The following is a 6,221-nucleotide window of genomic DNA, read 5'->3' as shown; positions in this document are numbered from 1 at the left end:
TGGGAAGGGGAAACAAAGGAGGAGGCAACAATGCTTGATAAGAAATGTACTCATTATCTTGCCCATGTAATTGTAACCCCTCTAAACGGTATTTTCACAAAAAACAACAACAACAACAAAAAGTAGCTTATTTGTATAAACAGACTCAACTTTTCTCACTTCCCGCCTAGGATTTTGCCACCCACTACCTGTGAAGTTACATTTTCACGTGGACGCTGGTTTTAGTTGAGAAGTTCAATTTTGCAACCAGCTTGCGTTTAAAACAAATAGAATCCAAATGTTTTCTGCTTCATATTTTGTTTTCCAAGCAGGTTTTGTCTTCTGTGGTTCAATCATTTTTTTTAATTGACTTTGTGGACCTGACTTATCAGGTTGTAATATACAGGCTATCATTGGGATAAAAGACCCAGAAGGAAGGTGGCTTAGTGGTAGAGTGCTTGCCTAGCATGCATGAAGCCCTGGGTTTGATTCCTTAGTACCACATACACAGCTAGAAAATGTGCCAGCTCCCATGAGGCCCTGGGTAGAGGGGGGCCCTCTGGAACAGAAGGAAAATAGAAACCAGCACAGCCACACCCCCGCGCGAGACCCCGCACAGGACCTGCGACCATGGAGCAATCCATGTTCTCATCTATTGATAACAGACAGACATGGGCATGGCCCAGCAGAGGGAACAGTGACCCGAAGAGGCTCAGCCACACAGAGCTGACAGTGGTGGAGGCCAGCCCTGTGTCCAGCCCACCCCGCAGGGCTCAGGCCATGCAGGACACTGGCTGGGTTCTGGCCACCCAATAGCCATAGCGGTGGGCAAGGGCATGTTTGGGCAAGGGCACAGTGCCCCAGCCAGGGTGTCCCAAAATAACTCATGGGCCAGAGCTGGGAACCAATCCTCCGTGGAAAATTTCAATGAACTCTTCCCCAGCTTAGCGTCCAGCTTCCCATTTGCCGTGGACATAGAAGGGAACCGTACTCTGCTCAGGAAATGGCTGCTGCACCCCACAACCGTCCGGTCACTGGGGCTCTGATGGCTCCAGAACCCCAAGGAAGCCAGGCCCTGGCCTCAGGACCCCTGATAGCCAGAGTCAGCAAAAACCCAGAGAAGGCTGAATCGCACACCAGCATCTGGGAAGAAGCTGCTGGAAGGGTCCAGCACAATCCTGGGAGCTGCAGACTCCACATCTGGGGTTCACTGAGCCCCTTGGTCACCCATCTGTCTTTAGCAGCCTCATTCTTGTGTATCCCAGGAAGCAGAGGTTCAGACATCACCCCCCTCCCCGAGGACGCCGACAGGTGGCAGCCAGTGTGCCAAACCACCAAGTCCCCCCCTACCCCCAAGCAGGGGGCTGAGCCAGCACTGACTGGAACCTAGCAATGGTGTGAGCAGCTGAACGAATGCATGGACAGTGTAACTGGGAATATGGGAACAGGGGGAGGAACAAGCAAAGGAGGCTGTGAACCAGGTGTACAGGCAGCCTCGAAGGGTTAAGGAGATCAAGTGAGACACCAGGGTGGCTCAGGCCTGTACTCCTGCCTACTCAGGAGGCTGAGATCTGGAGGATCGTGGTTCTCCAGCCAGCGTGGGTAGAAAAGTTTCAGACTCCAAAAGTTCTGGAGACTCCATTTCCAAAATAGGTCAGCAAAAACCATGGCTGGGGGCATCATGTGAGTGGTAGAGGGCCAGCCAAGCAAGCCGAACAAGCTGGAGGAGCTGAGTAAGGAGATAGAGCTGAGGGTGGGCTGGGCAGTCAGCAGCACTGACATGGAGATGGGTCCCACTCAGCCCGGCCATCCAGGATGGGCCTAGGATGGAGGAGGTACCAATGCCCATCGGCTCCACAGAGCACAGCGCCCCCCACAGGCCATCTCCCCTCACAGCGGAACGGCCACCCTGACAAAGGCAGACAAGGGAAGGAGACAGAGCTCACCCTCCCCTCCTCGAGGCTCCAGAGAGCAGGCCTGGGAGACCCCATGTCCACACCTGAGCAAGGGGCTCGGATGGAGAAGGTCTGGCTGGCAGCACTTCCTCAGAGAGGAGACGGCCAGGCAGGGCCTTTGGAAGGACCTGGCCTTCCCCTCAGACACAGGAAGCCAGACTCCAGCCCATCTCTACAATTGTTAAAAATCACAGCCACCTCCACCGAGCCCCACCCCCACCCCGGGCCAGTCAGCATCTCATTTAATGCTACAAATGTTCCCTGCGAGGGCTGCTAACATCCTGTTTCATACACGGGGAAACTGAGGCACACAGCCTAAGCAACTGGTCCCACCTCCCACATGGGTGAAATGGCCAGCCCAGGACCTCCATCCCACCTTGCCTGCCACCTTGCTTGTCCCCAGTGTGTGACCCGGGGCACACACCTGGCCAAGGGTGACCCGTAGTCAGCCACCTGGCCCCGGCCAGGCAACAGACTGGGCCCTTGACCTCCCTTGGGTCCCTGGCAGCGTAGACAAAGCCCCCAGTGCGCAGACCCACCCTGGCAGGGGCTGGAGGAAGGGAGGGGGTGGGAAGCCACGGGAACACAAGGGCACTTCATCTTTCTGCTCAGCCAGCTGGATCCTCTCTGTCCCCCGGAACCCGCTGGGGACTTGGGGTTTTCATGCATCTGATTAGCATAAATTAGCAGCTGCCGGCAGGAGGGAGGAAGGCCTCATTCCACCTCCCGGTCTTGTTTTTGGAAGCTTTATCAAGTCTCGATGAGGGCTGGCCTTGTTCCTCCGCTGTGGATGGAACTGGGGCTTGTGTACCCAGCCAGCCCCACTCCAGCCCCTGGAGAGCTCCAAGGCCTCACAAGGCCCCAGCTCCAAGGATAACACCGGGAGCACACAGAGTTGGAGGGAGCACTAGACCAGACTTACACACACACACACACACACACACACACACTTCCTGGGCCCCCTCACACCAAGAGAGCCTCTGCCCGGAATGGTGGGCTGTGGGGAGCCTTTCCATCTGGTTCCGGGAGGATAAAGCCACCTGCCCTGGTTTTCCAGGGCAGAGGCCGGGGCCTACTGTGTGCCAGCCCCAGGACTGGCGCTTTCCCTGTTGTCAAAGAATCCACAGGGGGAGAGGGGACGAGAGTTGCATTTGTCTGCCTCATGGCTTTCTCTCCTCAACTCAACAACGTCCTGGACACTCACCAGGTTCAAATCCCAGCCCTGCCACTGGCCAGCTATAAGTCTCAGTGCCCTCCCCTGGCAAAAGGGATTTCAGTTGTCAGAATCATGAATGAGTGCCTTGAAGGTACCTAGAACAGCACTGGCACAGAGTACTTAGCAAAATCATGCTTTAGGAATCACTGAAGCTACAGAGCTCAAGCGCAGCCACAAGGGCACACAGGTGACCCAGCTCTGGCCAATTAGAATGTCTCATCTCCAGTTGGCTGCAATGATTGGCCCAGACACAGACAAGCTTGACCAATCAGAGAAGTTCTTTCTTTCCCTGGGTGGCTTAACTGGGCAGATGGAAGCCCCCAGTGCTGCCTGTGGCCTGGCCCTTCCTGCCTCAGCCTGTAAAGCCCTTCTGGAGGAGAGGAGAAGGAGGCCACCAACCACTCCGAGACAAGCGGAGCCAAGACAGATGGAGAAGCTGTGAGAAACAGAGACTGGCAGAGGAAATGACGGACAGAGAGGGTCCCCATCATTTCCACCCCTGGCTCACACAGCAAACCTCAATATTCCCTTCCATTGGTAAAACCCAGAGTAAGATAAGTTTGGGTGTCTCTGAGGTACAGATGAGGAAACTGGGGCTGGGGAGGGGTAATGATCTACCCCCCCCCCGAGGCAGAGGGGCAGGTGAAGCCAAGGGCAGTGACCTGCCTCCCCGTGCAGACAGACAGAGGGGGAGCAGCCTGCCTCCCCTCCCCCCATGCCTCCTCGGACTGCCCCCTAGCCCTTCCATCGATGGCATCCCAGAGAACAAGAACTCACTTCCAGCCATCTGAGCACTGGTGGTTCACGCCTGTAATTCTAGCTACTCAGGAGGTTAAGGCTGAGAATGACAGTTTGAAGCTATCCCAGAAAGGAAAAATCTATTCGATTCTTATCTTCAACTAACCACCAAAAAGGGAGAAGGGAAGCTGTGGCTCAAAGTAATAGAGCATCAGCCTTGAGTGTGCCTGGGCCCTGAGTTCAAGTCCCAGGATGAGCACACAGATTTAAAAAAAAACTATTCCCATGTGTAAAATGGGGATAATCCCCCACATTTCATCATCTTGGCATTTAAAAAGATGCCATGTTCAAGGCACACATAGAGTTCCCAGTAAATGTCCACTTTCCAGGCGTCGTGAGCCCTACCCTGCCCGGAGGTGGACAGGGCCTGATTGAAGTGCCTTTGTGGGGTGCTCTCCGTAGATCCTCAAGGCAGCAATGCTGGAGCTCACGTTAGCGAAGGGGAGACTTGGGCTCCAGTGGCCCAGCAGTGCACCCAAGGTCAGCCACACTGCTCATTAATGGACCCCTCAGGTTCTTTGTGGTCAGGGGCTAGGGAGCCAGTGGGAGAGGCGAGGGCAGGACAGGTGGCATGGGATTGGAAGCTGAGCGGGAACCGCTGGAGTCCTGCCTACTGCAGGGACCTGTGCCGGCTCTGCCCTCCAGCCTCCCTCCAAGCCCAGCTCAGACTCTGAGTTCTATGCCAACAGCTCCCCCTGCTGGCCATGCAGGGAATCCCAGGTACCAGATAGACACCCAAACAAAGTCACAAAACTACCACATAGCCCAGAAAGCCCTTTTCTTTCTTTTTGGGTCCGGTGCTGTCCCTCAGCTCTTCAGCTCAAGGCTAGCGCTCTACCACTTGAGCCACAGCGCCACTTCTGGCTTTTTTCTTTTTGCTTATGTGGTTCTGAGGGATTGAACCCAGGGCCTCAGGCATGCAAGGCAAGCGCTCTACCACTGAGCCACCTTCCCAGCCCCAGAAAGCCCTTTTCTTAAAGGTCCTGGTAAGGTAGGAACTTACAGCCCAGACTCAGAGTGATTTAGGGTCCATGACATTACCCCTTTTGAGGTTTGGGTTTTCTCATCTGCAAAGTTAGGACGACAATAGTGACATAAATGAAATAATGCTTCAAAGTGATCCCAAGGCCCAGGTCAGACGTATAGTTCCACAAATGGCTGTGCTGGTTTGGTTAAGGGACCAATCACTAGACCCCAAGGCCATGGACTTCAGATTTCAATTCAGTTCATCCCTGCAAATGTTTCTGGTGGGCTCAGAGGTGGGGGGGGGCGGGGGGAGGGAATGTCCTAAATGGACAAGCACATGAAAATAAGAACAACATCCCTAACAATTGGGAGAAATGCACCCATAGATGGCTAACACCCTAGCTAGCTATATCTATATATTATGAATTATATATTACATGTGTGTGTGTGCATGCACGCCAATATTGAGGCTTGAACTCAAAGCCTGGTTGCTGTCCCTTTACTTTTTGGCTCAAGGCTAGTGCACTACCACTTGAGCCACACTTCTACTTCTGGCCATTTGGTAGTTAATTGGAGATAAGAATCTCATGGAGGGCTGGGAAGATGGCTCAGTGGTGGAATGCTTGCCTTGCATGCATGAGGCCCTGGGTTCGATCCCTCAGTACCACATAAGAAGAAAAAGCTGGAAGTGGCGCTGTGGCTCAAGTGGTAGAGCGCTAGCCTTGAACTGAAGAGCTGAGGGTCAGTGCCCAGGGCTAGAGTTCAGGCTCCACGACAGACAAAAAATTAAAAAAAAAGAATCTCTTGGATTTCTATGCCAACGCTGGCTTTCAAACTCAATCCTCAGATCTCAGCCTCCTGAGTAACTAGGATTCCAGGCATGAGCTACCAGCATCAGCAGTACCTGGAGATATATGGAAATGACAGCAACTAGCAAGTATTGGTAGAAGAGAAATGGGAACCTTGGGTATGGCTGGCAAGAATATAAAATAGTACAGCTGCTGTTAGAAAACCATATGGAGATTCCTCAAAAAAATTAAACATAGAATTGCCTTATGTTCCAGCAATTCCACCCAAAAAGATCAAGAATAAGAACTTCAACTGATATTTTTTTCAACACCTTGTTTTTCTATAAAAGCATTCTTGAGGGGCTGGGAAGGTGGCTCAGTGGTAGAGCGCTTGCCTTGCATGCATGAGGCCCTGGGTTCAATTCCTCAGCACCACATAAGCAAGAAGAAAAAAGCCGGAAGTGGTGCTGTGGCTCAAGTGGTAGAGTGCTAGCCTTGAGCTGAAGAGCTGAGGGACAG

This window comes from Dipodomys ordii, unplaced genomic scaffold (genome assembly GCF_000151885.1).
Source record: "Dipodomys ordii isolate 6190 unplaced genomic scaffold, Dord_2.0 Scaffold6, whole genome shotgun sequence".
In the NCBI taxonomy this organism is placed as follows: domain Eukaryota; kingdom Metazoa; phylum Chordata; class Mammalia; order Rodentia; family Heteromyidae; genus Dipodomys; species Dipodomys ordii.
Note: the sequence above shows the minus strand (reverse complement) of the source record.